Below are 15,549 nucleotides of genomic sequence, written 5' to 3'. Positions count from 1 at the left end.
GCAAACAACGAATTCAGTCCCCATCCTGGATCTTCCACTCCCTGCTACCTCATCTGCGGGCAACGAAGGACAGGGGGCCCTAAAACCATCCCACTCTGATAGCGACCAGGAGCTTGCCAAGGACATCCAGTCAATCGAGCATGGCAGACAGACTTCAGAGATCCTCACACACAGCTTTATAGACAAAGTGAGTCAGAGTAAGACTGCACTAGACAATAACAGATGCAGCCGAGAGGTGCCCACAAGGCAAGCTGGGGCTGGACATGTGCCAAGGGATGAGAATGTGAGTTCCAGTGATAGAGAGGACATGATTCAGGGCCAAAAGATGGTGGAGAAGAATTGAAAACATTTTTCCACGTCCACCATGAACTTCAGGGAGATATTCAAGGCTGAGGAGCTGTGCGTTCTTACATCACAATCTTGTGACATCTTGACAACCAACAAGTTGGGAAGCTCCCAAATGGTAAATATCAATGTGAGCAAAGTAGAAACTACCCTGACCAGTCAATGTCCCTCACCAAAAATACCAGTTCCCCAAGATTCCAAGCCATCAGACATTAAAAAACAGCTCCTTACCGAGTTGAAGTTTCAATTGAAGAGCAGGGAACATAGCCAGCCTAAAGGCTCTCCCGCTGACATATCCCTTACTTCAGATAGCTTGCCTTCCGACTCCTCACTGACTCAGTCCCAGAGCGTCTCCAGTGGGGACATGGGAGCTTCCCAGGTGCTGCAAGTCCACTTGGAGGACAATGGGGATTGGCGGGAACCCTGGGCCTCTAAGCATGTCTCATGGAAATGCCAGGATAGGAATTTCCCACCAGCTGCAAAGACAGTGAGACCTCTGGACTCCAGAGCAGGAGAATGTGGAAGCGAGGATTCAGGAGTTGGGACGTCTAAAGCCAGAAAGAAGAGCCACTCTATTGAGGACAGAGAATTAGAGGGCACTTTCCCGTATCTGTCACAGAATGAACAGTTTCCTCCTGAAAGTTACTTCAGAAAAAAAATGAGGCAGTTTTTTCAGTGGATTAATTCCAAGAAAAAAATCACAGGGCAGGAAAGTCCCCAGCAAAAAGCCAAGTTCACGTCAACCTTTGCACCGCTCCGAGACCCAGCTCAAAGTGCAGCTCTCGTGAGCTGTGGGCCTCCTGAAGCTCATGAGCTCATGGCAGCCATCGGGAAGATCCTAGAGGAGAAACCGGCATGGAGATACGAACCTGAGGCTGCAGAGTGAAGTCAGCAGAAGGGGGAACTGCAGGCCCAGGTAGAGCCTGACGAGGGACATCCCTCCAACTACGGGGCTCTCTCTGACCCACAGCCAGGGGAATGGGCAAGGACCACATCCTGCAGCCAAGATGCTGTCCCTCCTGACAAGAGTTTTCGTACAAGGGTTAGACAGAAAAGAGACAGGATCAGACAGCCCTGGAAAGTTGTGGCCTTCAAGGACCAGCATTTATGCCAGAGTCAACCCCCTTCCCCACCCTAAAGGGAGTCTGTGCCCCATCCAAGACCCACCTGCATGCATGATGTATGCCACGTCCCTCCGGCCACCCTCACCTCTAATGAAAGCACTGTGTTCAGAGATCTGACTCTTCTATTCAAACAGGAAATGCTTCTCCAACACTTCCAGGGAGGAAAAATGTCCCCAAAGAAATCATTCAGTCCTTGTTGAGAAAGCATTGCCATTTTCACGAGAACACATCCTCTGATGAGAACCATGGTTAGCACAACCAAGAATACTGATCGTCCTCAATAAATGTTTCTGCTAGGAGAGAGTAGTGTTCTCTGTGTGGTGCTTTGGGGGAGTGGGTTTGGGGTTCCCAGCGCTTATGCTCAGGGAAAGGAAGGAGGGAAGTCAGCTCTGACTGATTTCCTCATTTGGTTTCTGCAAGATGACCAGTCCCTTGTAGGGGGCCTGACAGTGGCTTTCTCAGTCTTATCTTGGGTCCTGTATTTGACCTTACTCACATGTCCTGTACTTAAAACACTTTACTTTTTCATAAAAAGTACAAAAAGTTTACTCTAAAAACTTCCGGGCCTTCTCAAAATGAGAAGAACCCTTCAAGTCCAGAACTTGGCTCAACTTGTCTTTCCATCTGCTCCCTCACTATCCTGAACTATACACAGCTGCAGGGTGGGATGCGTTCCTCTGGAAGGATACAGCCAGAATTTCCCCTTGTTGCCTCAGAAAGTTTTGGAATTGGAAGTGTGGGGGTGTTTAGGCCCTGAGGTGAGTGGCAGGGGGAAATGTTGCTCTTGGATCTCTTGGTGAGGAATGAATGTCACCTGCTCCTAAGAGCCTTTCTCTCCCTCAGGAGGTCTGGGTGGTGGGCCGCGTCCCCACGCCTCAGCTGACCCTAACGAAAATGGGGGGCAGTTCACCCTTCCCCTTCCTCTACCCTTCCTGGAGCAGACGGGAGGAGAGACCTTGCAGCTCTGAAAAGGACCAGAGATATGAATATTTTCCTGAAAACGGTAACTTACCTTCATTTAGAAAAAGTTGCTGATTCCTGAGTATCTCACAGGTGAGCAGTCAGTGCAGGTGTGCGTATGGGTGGGTTTTGCGATTGTGGACACTGGAGTGGCCAGGGCAGGGTCCAGGAACTGGGTGGGTCCCACCGAAGAATCTGTTATATGTGGGGTGGTAATCTGTCTGGAAGGCACATTCTGAGCTCAACAATGAGGTCTCCCTGCATGTGAGGACACCTCAAGGAAAGGGCAGAGACGCTCCCGAGGGAAACTTCCTCAGGATGCCCAGCTTGGTAGAATTATTGCAAGACCAAGAGATCACCTGGCTATCATTTGTAGGAATGGTCGTCAGGCAGCCACCCAGAATTTGGGGCAAAAGGAGACAACAAGTAGGGAAAAAGGAATGGTGGAGTGAGTGGAAAAGGAAAGAAAAAATGAGGAGGGGAAGAATGACCTTATCATCACACCTCATGATCCCTGAGGGTCACTTCGAGCTCAAAATGTCCCTTCCAGACAGATTAACACCCCACATCCTGGCCATCCACTCCACCCAGCATTACCTTACCTAGGCCTCACCTCCTGGAGACTAATCAGGGCTGGGGGGAGCACAATGATACCACTGCAGCTAAGAGAACTTGGGATAGTCTTCGAGATTGAAGACAGTATCTCCAGGAATGCTGTCAAGGAGGTTGTCCTCTCATTTGGTGCCTGCCTTCCCAGCCATGCTACATCTTACACCAAGGTTACAGTAATTTAGGGGTGTGTTAGTTCCTATATAACAAATACCCCAAAAGTTAGTGGCTTAAAAAACCAAGTATTTATTAATTCATAGTTTCTGTTGGTGAGGGATCTAGGCAAGGCCCACCTGGGTTCTCTGCTCCAAGGTCTCTCACAAGGCTGCAATTAAGGTGGCAGCTGGGGCTGGGGTCTCAGCTGAAGGCTTGACTGGGGAAATACACACTTCTTCGCTCACTTCTATAGCTGCTGGCTGGATGCAGTTCCTGAAGGCCTGTTGGACAGAGAGCCTCAATTCCTGGATGGCTGTTGGCTGGAGTTGGCCGGAGGCAACCTTCAGTTCCTTGTCATGTAGGCCTCTCCAACATGGCAGCTTGCTTCATCAAAGCCAGGAGAGAGTCTGCTAGCAAGACAGAAGTCACAATCTTGTAAACTAACGAGGGAAATGATATCCCATCACCTTTCCCTTATTCTATTAGTCAGAAGCAAATCACAAGGTCCAGCTTACACTCAAGGGGAGCAGTTTATACAAGGGTGTGACTAGCAAAAGAAGGGATCTTTGGAACCTTCTTAGAACTCTTCCTAACACAAGGGTTTCTTCTTGGACATCCCACTGAGTTCACTGAAGCAAAAGTGACCAAAGGGACCAAGTGGATCCTTGTGCTCATCCATATCCACGTCATCAAAGGTAAAGCTGTTTAATGGCTAAGCGGAGAAACGTCTGGTAAGAAAAACATCAAAGAGATTGAAGCATCCAAAGAAGCAGGGAAAGGTGGCATGGAGGTAAAGGCGGTGTGGGGTCATCATGAACGGTAAAGTGAAAGGAGCCCTTAGAACCACCTGCCTCACCACTGCCAGTATTCAGACTTAGAGGGGAGGAAAAATTAGGAGCAAGACGGCTCATCCTCGCTCCGCCACCAAATCTCCACTCTGCTCTAGCTCCCCGACTATAGGCCTAAAGAAGCAACCTTCAGTTCCCATAGAGATAGCCAGGCTTATCGAGGAAGCAAACCCTACAGCTTGCAAGGTTTAACTTCTGCTCTTATTGATATATTTAATATAGCACATCCATCATTTCAAATTTGCTTCTCACAGCTTGAACATCAGAGAGAATGAATCACACAATCGATGGCAAAGCCAGTACTAGGGAATTCAGCATGTAGCTCCCATTCTGGGATGTTTTCCATGAACCCACTGCCAAAGAGCTTCTAACCAAGGGAGAGGTGGTGGCTCAAAAGGGCTGACTTACTGGCTGGGGTCACAAGACAAGTCATACCTGGTGCCCAGATATTTGCTTCTATTCAGAGAAACACTGGATGAGGCAACGAGACAGAATTTGCACACTCAGCACATCTAGGCAGTGAACTGTCCAAATGAGGTGACAGTACCACCCAGGAGTGATCCCACACTCTTGTTCTGCTTCTAGTACTGTTTTCCTTTCTCCCAGATTCCAGTTCCTATGGGAAAGCAGGACTCTTACCAAAAGAAGGAAAACGTATTAGCTGAACAGTGACTGGAGAGATGAGGAGGAATTTCTCTAGATTTCATGGGCTTGCTGCTTATACCCAGAGATCAGTGCTGTGCAGCTTGGGGGGTGTGGGGGGTGGGGGTGGGGGTCTCATTTACATGGTACTCTGTGGCACCTGAAGAATTTTCAGTGACATAGAATGTGATGGGAATGGGTTACCTGAATTTTTATACCCTCAAGCCCACACTCCAAACCTAATGTCAGGGCGAATAAAATGCATGAATTGACTGGTACCTTGATGTGGCTTGGGTATGGGAACCCCAGATCTCAGCTTCAGGCACTGTGAATTTCTCTGGTACCAGGTGCTGCCTAAGGGAATCAGCTTTCTTGAGGCAGCCTTCACATGGATTAACACTCAGAACTGTGCCGTAATCTGCAGCCACAATGAAGGGGCCCAGGCTATGAGAAGGGGCTCTTCTCTCTCTTTTTTTTTTTTTTAAAAGATTGGCACCTGAGCTAACAACTGTTGCCAATCTTCTCCTTCTTTTTTTCTCCACAAATCCCCTCAGTACATAGTTGTATATTTCAGTTGTGGGTCCCTCTAGTTGTGGCATGTGGGACGCCGCCTCAATGTGGCCTGAGGAGCAGTGCCACGTCCACACCCAGGATCCGAACCAGTGAAACCCTGGGCCGCCAATGCGGAGCGTGCGAACTTAACCACTTGGCCACGGGGCTGGCCCCGGGGCTCCTCTTGAGGCCTTTCCTCTGGAACTTCCATTGGCCCTGGATCAGAGCCTAATTTAGGCTATTTTCCTGGGGTCACAAGGACACGTTTGGTCTTCCTTAGGGAGGCCAAGTGGAAGCTCAGAGATTTGTGGAGGCTGCCTCCCTATCTCTCCCAGGAGACTCGGGGTCTGTTCCTTCCTTCTATGGGGGCCAGGAGGTAGAGAAGGAACTGAGTATTATGCAAGTTTAGCAATGCTTCACTGTGGGAGGGGGTTGGGCTGACAAGAGTAGGTAATTTTCCTTTGCAGGGATTCTTGCCCAGCTTGAGGCAACCTTCATTTGAAGCAGGATAATGCTGTTTCTACCCTCCACCTGAGGGGATTCCAGAAGGAATAAAAGTTACCTTTCCTCATTTGTCTTACAGGAAGTTCTGGGCTTCTGGGTTCAGGAGTTATTAATGGCTTTCATGTTTCCTGAACCCAAGCAGAAGTTGTGAGACACCTGTTGTACAGTCCTGTCCAGACCCTCATGTGGGAGGAGACTTTAGCTGGCTGCTCCAAGGAGAGAGGAGATAGGGGTTGACACAAGTGCTGGGGTGAGAGAAGGAGAGTTGCCTAAAGGTAGCAGTGGCTCCAAGACCCTGAGAATCAGGATGTAGACACGAGTCCCTTAGGTGGACGGGTTCTGTGTGGAAGTCCTCTAGGAGACAGCACAATGTTTTAAGGGATGAAGTGATGATGCTGAGATGACTAATCATCAAGCCCCATCATCTTGAGAGCTGTCGCAAGACACGGCATTGCTCACACTTAGCACAGAGGCTGTGCAGCCACTGGCCTTTCAATGGGCCTGAAGGGCTTGGGCAATGAAAGTCCCAGGGGCAACCAAGATGGACTCAAGATCACAGGCTCTTACCTACATATTTGATGGTGAATACTTAACTAAATAGGCAAAAAGCTCCCATTAATGACTACTATTGTATATCTTCCTACCCTTGAAAATGGGGTCTTTGAGCCAGATTTAATTTAATTTAGAAAAATTAAGTACTGCTTATTGTACTTCAATGTTGTGAAACAAATTTATGCTTTTTATGTATATTATCCCATTTAAACTTTACAATGCTTTGAAGTAGGTTTCTTTACCCTCTTTTATAGAAGGGCACGACCTGAAGGACAGAGAAGGTAATATATATTCAGAGTGCTAGCACAGAAGAGGGAGCCAGGGATGGAGAGCCCCCTTAGGCTGTGAGGGATTCTTTGGATGTAAATGATGGCAAGCGCAATTCAACTGACTTTAAAAACAGGATCTGTTGACTCAGGCACCTGAAAAAGCTCTGGGAGTCAGGCTGCCCTCACGCAGGAGGATTCATATTGGGGCTCAGCTGATGTCATCAAGTTTCAGTTTCTATCCATTTCTCTGCTCTAGATTCTGGACTGGCTACCTTGTAAGTCTGTCTGGCAAGTTCGTAGCTACATCTTCCAAACTAAAAGCGCAGCTAAAAATGGGTTGTTTCTCCCACTAGTCCCTTCAAAAGTCCCACTGTGCCTTATTGTTTCCTGTTGGGTCACATGCCCATCCCTGACCAATCACTGTTGCCAAAAGCATGGACCAATCTTTTTGGCCAAGCCTGACTTCAATGCCCTCCTTTAAAGTAAGAGCGTTAGTGGTAAACAACTCCACTTCACATGGACTGAAACTGACAACGGGGTTAGATCCCCAGAGGGCAAAAGAAGGACTATTTTTAGAAGGTGAGTGAATGCTGAGTGTCAAAATAAAAACAAAAACAAAACGGATGTCTACTTCAACCCTCTCTCTCACCACCCCATTTCTGCCTTCTTGTCCAGAGTCATGCCATGGACTGAAGGTTAGAGTTAGAGGAAATGCCAATTCTGTGGACAGGAAAGGAACTCAAAGGGGAAGGAATCAATCAGAGGCCCCAACATCCATGCAGATAGACCATCCAATGATCTGATCTCTCACTGTCTGCTCCTTCTCATCTTAGAGTCCTTTACCTTCATTCCAGTTCAGTTATGGCCATATCCTAGAACTTATCACCAGCAACACTTGTGTGTTCTGAAAAAATACAGTCTGACATTCCTCCCTTTATCCTCTCAGCTTCTGCCCTCAGCATGCTAATGCCTCAACCTATTCAGGAACTACAAGCCACTCCATACTTTCCCCTGCTTACCTGACAACCTTTGTCTTCATTTCCTCCCTCTCCAAGGAAAACTTCATGGGGCATCACTTAATCCTAAACCTAAATATACTGCTCTGCTCTAAACAGCCTACCCCCTTCTTTCATTCGTCCTGTCTAGCAAAATCCAACTCTGCCTGTTTTAGAACTGCCTTCAAATAAGGGCCTGCTTCCTCTTGGATAAAATCACACAAGTGTGTTTGTGCCCCATAAACTTCTGTTCTACATCTGTTGCTCAGCTCCACCACTGCCTCAGAATCCAGTCATTCCTCCTGTGTTACCATGTGCCAGACGCTCTTCCAAGCACTTGGGACACCCAGTGGAGGCAACAAACAGAGGCCCTGTCTCGGGGGAGCTTCTGTGATTGTTTTCTCAGTCAACTCGCTTGCCTAAGTTCTCAAAACAATTCCACTTTCCTACACCTTGTCCACACTCCTCGCTCATTGATCATATGTGCTGGACCACCAGAGGGAAACAGAGAAGTCATCAGATGGGAACTTTTCTTCATAAAAACTTCAAAACAAAACAAAACCAAAACCAAAATGAGATCCTCCATCTCTTCTTTCCTCCTTCCTTCCCACCATACTGAAAGGTTTCCCTCAATGCTTTCCTTAATCCTCCCAACCTGGGATCTGCCCACCCTTTCCAAGTCACACCACTTTCACATGTGTGGACTATCTGCCTTAATTATCTACTTTTCCAGAGGACCAAGACTACATTTACCTCATCACAGCTGGAAACACCAAGCAGAGCTCAGAATCCTCTGGAGGAATACATTGGCAATGGGAGGGATCTATGGGGAGGTCCTGCCCAGCATGCTCTGGGGCGGGGCCACGTCCGGGGGCAGGGCCTGAGAGACTCTGAGAGCCTGTTTGGCTTCTTGAGGGCGACGGCACTAGCAACACGGCCAGACATCTCACCTCAGGCTTCTGGAAGATATGAGTTGAGATTTAATTCAAAGACAGGTTCTGAGGAAGGTTTCTGGATGCCTGAGTGACCTTCCCCACTGCCCAGCCTGAAGGATCCTTTCCTCCATCTGCCATTTCCATTACGGTGGGCAGGCCCTCACAGCCCCTGGGCCCCCAAACTCTCACTCCAGGCCCAGCCTGAGAAGGCGCTCAGAGGCCTGGGGGCGGGCTGTGCCTGCCCAACACCACCCCCTTTGACGATGGCACTCTTAGGAACTCCACCAAGGTGAGAATAGTAATAAATAGAGTAACAACATTGACAACTGTTAAGGCTTCACCTTACACTGGCTGCCCGGCCTTGCACAAGTAGCCTGAGTCTCAGATCTCATCTATTATGTGCAGATACTGACGTGTACTCATAGGGTTGGTCCTCGGAACTGGAATGAATGAGTAAAGAGTTTTGAACAGTGTTTACCTAACACTAGAAGTTTAATATGTGCTACCCATTATTATCACTCATTTAAAATGCTAGGCCTCCTCTTTATTATTTTAGAAGTATCAATTTACCACTCATTCATTCTTCCTTCCTTCAGAATGAATTTATTTAGTACCTAACATGTGCCAGACACTATGCCAGGCTCTGGAATACAATGGTAAGCAAAAAGGTAGAGTCTCTGCCTTCATGGATCTTACAGTCTAGAGGGGAGATCAGGCAGAAATCAATCATACGAGATTGTGTAAATGTCCCATGTTACATTCTATGAAGGGTTCATGAGCTGGTTGTCGATGCCAAGGGAGTTTAAAACATGGGGATTTGGCCTAACCAAGGAGAAGAGGGTCTTCCTCACCCACCCCTCAGGAGCTGATAAGGCTTAAGAGGTAAAAGGTGAGTAGGAGACAACTTGGCAAAGCAGGGAGGGAGAAGTGTTCCAGGCAGAGGAATCTGGGTGATGAGAGCAGGGAGAGTGAGGAGGGAGGAACGTGATGCAGCAAGAAGAGGGAAAAGCGTGGGAGGCACCGATTAAGCAGAGTTCTCTGGGCCAAATGAACTAGTTAAGTCTTTGGAGCAATGGGGAGCCAGGGGAAATTTTTAAGTTAGGATTTCTTTATATGTGTAGGGTATTCAGATTTTAGTTGTATTATTTGAGTTTCCAAAAGATTACTGTGAATTAATACTGTGAATTAATGAATTACAGTGATTTAATGTGAAGAATGCTTTGGATGGGGTAAACAGGATGTGAGAGACCAGTGAGAAGGCCACTGCAGTAATCTACGAGAGAAATGATGTCAGCATGGACCACAATGGTGGTGACCAAAGTGGAGTAACGTGGACGGATGTGAGTGGCATGACTTCATTAATTCTAATAAGACGGAACATTTTTCCTTTTGTTTCGCTCCAGTGCCCAAGAGGTACAGGTTGGTGCAAGATGTGGGGTCTTTTATAGAGTTGGACAAGTCAGCAGACACGAAACATTTGAAAAGGCTGCTTGAACTGCTGACTAGCCAAAATCAAAGAGGAAGTTGACCTTCAACCCTTTGTTTTATTCCAGCTGCAGAAGTCATTTTCAGTTACTCTCTGACTCAAGTAAACACCACTCCCTGTCACCTTATCCCTTTGAGGGTTGGTTCACTTCTACATTTTCACTGGGACATGATTCTCACCGACAGTAGAAAGTTCGGCACCCAGACCTGCAGATGTGAAGACACTTGCTCCTCTCTCGAACTATTAGTACTTCTGGGAAACACGTCCCAGTGCCAAACTGTCCTGGTCCTGAAATGACCCTGTTATTTGGGGAGGTAGTAAAGGAAATTACATGTGTTAAACCCCGAGCGGCACTCTCTTTGGACATCGAAAGGTGTAAATGATAAAATACTTACTAGACTTAAAGACCAGGGAGTAAACGGGGGGCCGGATGCTGCCCAGACTCTGTGTGTCAGCAAAACATATCTGAGCTCAGCGAAGTAATCCAGGACCAAGTGTTTTCCTCAGTGGAATAATCAGACAACAGAGGTGGGCAATTTAGAAAAGATAACTTCTTCTGTCCCTGCTTTAGAATTTCTATTACAAACAAAACCCAAGCCTTAGCAAGATTTAAGAGCATGGGACAAAGACGGCAAGATGTTGAACTGCTGGGAGTGGAGCCCACGTTTTATTTATCTTTGTATCCAAGCACATCCGCAGTGCTTGCCACAAGGCAGATACTCAGTGAATGTTGGGTGGATCAAGGATTCCTCTGTCTTTTCATGGGGTATTTATATGGTATGGGAATTCAGTCATTTTTTGCCCCACTAGGTAGAGATGGATGCTTTCTGTTCTCCATGTTTACTTTGAACACCATTTAGCTACAGGGATGTTCTAAAATGAAATAATAAGGAAACCAGCTTTAATACGATTTTATATATACAGACAGATACACTTTCTGACCACGTGCAGATATGAATGCTCTCCCTGGAAGATGCTTTTGTAACCTAAATTGCACTAGAATGAGGTTAGAGATGGGGAAGAAAGGGAAAGTAAGGCAAAACTCACAGCTTAATTTCTAGACAGGATTGCTGCTTTAAAAATGAATTTCAGGTGCTTCTTGGCATACTTGGCCCAAGCACTGGAGATTTAACAGTGATTTGTGATTTGGTGTGACCCAGAACATGGCCCAATGGTCCTCTATCCTTTGAAGCCGTCAGTCTGTTTTCTTGATTGCTGTTCTGGACTTTCTCACCGTCACTAACCATCAGGGCCCCATTCCTTCTGCTCTGTCCTAGTGGAACAGTCCCTTGACCTTCATTCTCCCACTACTCTAGTCTCGACTTCTCCTTGTTGCCAGATTACTCTATTATTGCTTCTCAAATTGTGGTTCCCAGACCAGCAGCATTAGCATTGCCTGGGAACTTATTAGAAATGCAGATTCTCGGGCCTCACTCTGGACCTACTCAAGAAGAAACTTTGATGTGGGGCCCAGCAATTTTAACAAGCAAGGTAATCTCCAAGGTGAGAACCACTGCTGTACGTAAAGCTCAGTTCTGAGCATATCACCCCTTTGCCCAATACCCTTTATTGCTTTCCTGCCGACAACCACATGAGTGTGTGTGTGTGTGTGTGTGTGTGTGTGTGTCTGTGCGCGCCCTTCTATCCAAGGCCTTCTGCAATCAAGCACCAGCTCAGGTGTCCCCACGCAGGGAGGTGTGTTCCACAGTCATCCTAATGGGTCACCTGCTCTTCCCTCTGCTCTCCTGCCGCCTCTCTCTGTTAATGTTGGGTCCTCTGCTATAAATACCCACCTCCTCCCTCTCCTTGGAGAAACCTTACTCATTCTTTAAGGCTCACTTAAAAATTAATATTTATCTAAGGAATCCATACCTGTGCCTTTAAAACCAAATAGTACTGAAGGCTTTATAAAGAACCACGGCAGGCCCTCCCCCACCTCACAACCCCAATCCTTCCTATCCCCCCAGTTCCATTCCCCATGGAAACCACTTGAGCCGTTTCTATCACAGTTGTTCTGGTGTTTACCTCTATTTATATAACTAATACGCAAATACTTGTATTTAAAAGTAATTTTAAAATATTAGACACTAACTTCTTGCCGTGGTAGATAAAATTTGAGTAAGTAAAATTGCAGGTGGATGAAATTTGGTCGACACCCCATTCCCCTCTTCACTCTTCTCAATCTTTCCTCACTTAAATCTTTATTCATGCAAAGTTCATCTTGGCATGGAAGGTGACTCCTTTCCTGGAACGTGTTCAGAGACTGCTCCTCCCCTGCTCCCACAGAGCTGTGTATCTCTCTTAGTGCACTGTCCCCCTTGCCCTTCCACGTTTGTATGTATGTGTCTCCCATTCCCACCAGCTTGTAAGAGCCAGAAAAGTCTAATCCGTCTTTTACTTTCCCAGAATCCTCCCAGGGCAAAGCACAGGGCCTGGGATATAGCACACACTGAGCAAACGTGGCCAATTTAACCGTAAAGTAAAATATCTGCCTGACCTTTGAAGCTTGCTGGTGTGACAGCAGTACTTGGAATGAGTCTTCCCGTTCCAATGTGGTTTTCCAACATTATTGTGGGAAATAGTAAACTGGAGTCAGGAGACTTGAGCCACACCACCTTCTTGGTGACTTCTTTTAAGACCTTGGGGAAGGCACTTAATGGTTTTGCTTCCGTTTTTTCATCTATAAAGTGGCAACAATAATATCTATGGACAGAGTTGTAGGGAGGACCAAATACAACAGCACAGGTTATCAGGTATAAGGCGTTACATTGATTCCTTATGTTTAAAACAAAAAGGCAAACCATTTTCTGGTAGCACATAGGGCTATAATGAACATTAAAACCAACCTTTAAATAGAAAACTTTATTTTTAGATGATCCAGGGGGTCTTTCTTCCAAGATCAGCCTAAGATTTTTTCAGAGGAAACTGTATTCTCATTGTCCTGAAATTTGAAGCAAGAAAACTCAATCGTTTAAGACCATTTGCCTATTCTTACTTGTTGATGAGAAATCACGACTACTGCCACCCTTTTAGCCTCTGAAGGAATTGTAAGCTTTGTCTTGATTTGATGGCTCAAAAATAAAATCTACCAAAGGTACGTTTTCTAAGCCTCGTCTGGCTCTACCCATTAGAAAAGTGTGAGCTACTGTTCTATCAAAACTAATTATATTTTAAATCTACAACCAAGTCTCAATTACCAAGGTTAATGGGACTACATACATACATAATTCTCTCTTACATTTATCCAGTGTTTTTAACTTCTTCAAAGCACTTTTCACTGTACTGCATATATAAAACAGATGCATTTTTTTAAATCCACAAATAAGGTAAAAAATAAATCTTCAGATCAATAATTTCAACTTTGTACCTGTCAAAAGCTATTAGAACTTGCAAAATTGTCTAATAGGACTTTCATTGCCCTACTCTCCTCTCGACCCCTCTCAACTAAGGCCAGAAAAGACCGAAAGATCTGGAGGAATATCCAGAGGAGAGGAAGCCAGAGAGGGAAGGAAGCCAAGGACCTGGGCCATCCACAGCCTGGATCATTAGCTCCAGCGTAATTGAGAATAACTGACTGTATGTGTGACTATGGCCAGAAAATCCAGAAAGAGATAAAAAGGCAAAGAAAATGACGTGTGAGTAACAGTATTTACAGGGTCTGTCTTTGTCATTCTCTCAACAAGCATTACTGAGTGCCTACTGTAATGACAGGTGCTTTCAACAAAGAGGATGGACACAGCATGAACAACCCAGGTAAGACTGCTATTTTCATAGTGATGACCTTCCTGAATGGTGCAGACAGACAACAAACACAAAGACACACAACTTCACATAAACGAGATAACTTCAGGTGGCACTAAGCTCTGTGGAGTCCATAAACACAGGAATGTGATAGAGCCTTGGGGAAGGGATGCTGTTGTAGATAAGGTTGCCAGGGAAGGCCTCAGGGTATCGGAGCTGCAATCTGTGAGAAGAGCCCACCCTGTGCAGGTCTGCAAACCAGATGGTGGAATGAGTGAACTCGCCAAGTATGCTAGAGGGAGAGGGGTCCAGGCCAGTTTCAAGGGGTTCCAGGAAAGTCACTGTTCTGTGGTTATTCACTTTGTGTCCTTTTAGGGATATTACTAAAACCTCTCCAGGACCCCGGATTTATTGCCTCTACAATGCGGGTTGCTAACACTGATCACCTGGACAGGGGAGCGCTGAGAAATAATGGGTAAACAATTGTGAGGAGCCACATAAATGCTAAATAATGCTCATGGTAATAAGCTTTTATTAAAGTCAGCACCTTGATAGGCAGCTCACAATCGGATACCTTGGCAAATGTGTAAATTGACGTGGCTGCTCCCTGTGCACACCAGCACCATCCTTTAAAACAGAAAAAAATAAATGAGCCTATGGTCATGATATTCGAAGTAGTTAGTGATCAAACAACTGTCTGGAGAGAAAGCTGGTGTGTGAAGTGTACAATGGGAGCAGGAAGATAACGGCACATCACAGCCCAGCTCACGCAGAGGATAACTCATGAATTGACTGGATGCTTGCTGGTGCACACACCATCCGCTCCAGGGTGGTACTCTAACCCCGTCAGGACTAGGTGCTGCCACCAAAAGGCCCAGCAGACAGGAAGGGGAGTGAGAAGGAGCCAGAACAGAAGCATCTCTGGCAGCAGCCCTCTCTGGCCCTCTTGGCCTTGGAAAGCCACCCCTGGGGGAGGAATGAGCAGCCAGCACCAAGGGCCCTACCTTGGAAGGGCACCAAGGAAGTGGTGGGGGGTGTGAGGGAGGAGGGATGAGCATTGCATTTCTCCCTACGAGAATGAAATATGCCAACGCCAGGAGAGACTTCAGTTGTCGTTATAACTGAGCCTCCCCACACAGAGATATGAGTCCACCCCTTAGAAGCAAATCTTCCTCCCCCAAAACCTCCCCCCAAAATATAACATTAACATCACAAAAAATGAATTCTTTTTTGTGGGTCCTACCATCTCTTTGATATAAATACACAAGTGCCTAAACATTCTTTCCCATCTCCCATCCCACATCGGCAATCAGATTGTGACACACACACACACACACACACACACACAAGCACATGCTCACACAAATACCACACACACCCAATTCCTTTGTTAAGCCCTGGCTCAGCTATTATAAGGTACCTGTGGAGTGTAGGTCACATAGTAGAAAAGTTTAAATTACTGTTGCTTCTACTCTGAAAAGCAGACAGGAAGAAAAGACAATAAAAAAGAAAACACTTATTTTAAGGCTGATACTAAACACTCTACTCCACGTTCACTGAGGTCAATTTCCCACCGTGGGATGGGGAGAATCGAGATGATCTCTGAGGTGCTATGAACCCACAGTGCAGACTTCACGTTTTGAGGCTTGACTAGAAACGACGGGGACGTGAAAAAGAACATGGCGAGATAATCCTAGTCTTCAGGAAATTATGGTTTAAACTGGGCTGGAGAAAGACCAAGATCCTCAAAAAAATCTAATTGATTTTAACCAAATGGAGTAATTTTAAAATGTTAAATACACTGGGATATCATATTAAAAGTATTCTGGGA

This window comes from Equus caballus, chromosome 14 (genome assembly GCF_041296265.1).
Source record: "Equus caballus isolate H_3958 breed thoroughbred chromosome 14, TB-T2T, whole genome shotgun sequence".
Lineage (NCBI taxonomy): Eukaryota > Metazoa > Chordata > Mammalia > Perissodactyla > Equidae > Equus > Equus caballus.
Note: the sequence above shows the minus strand (reverse complement) of the source record.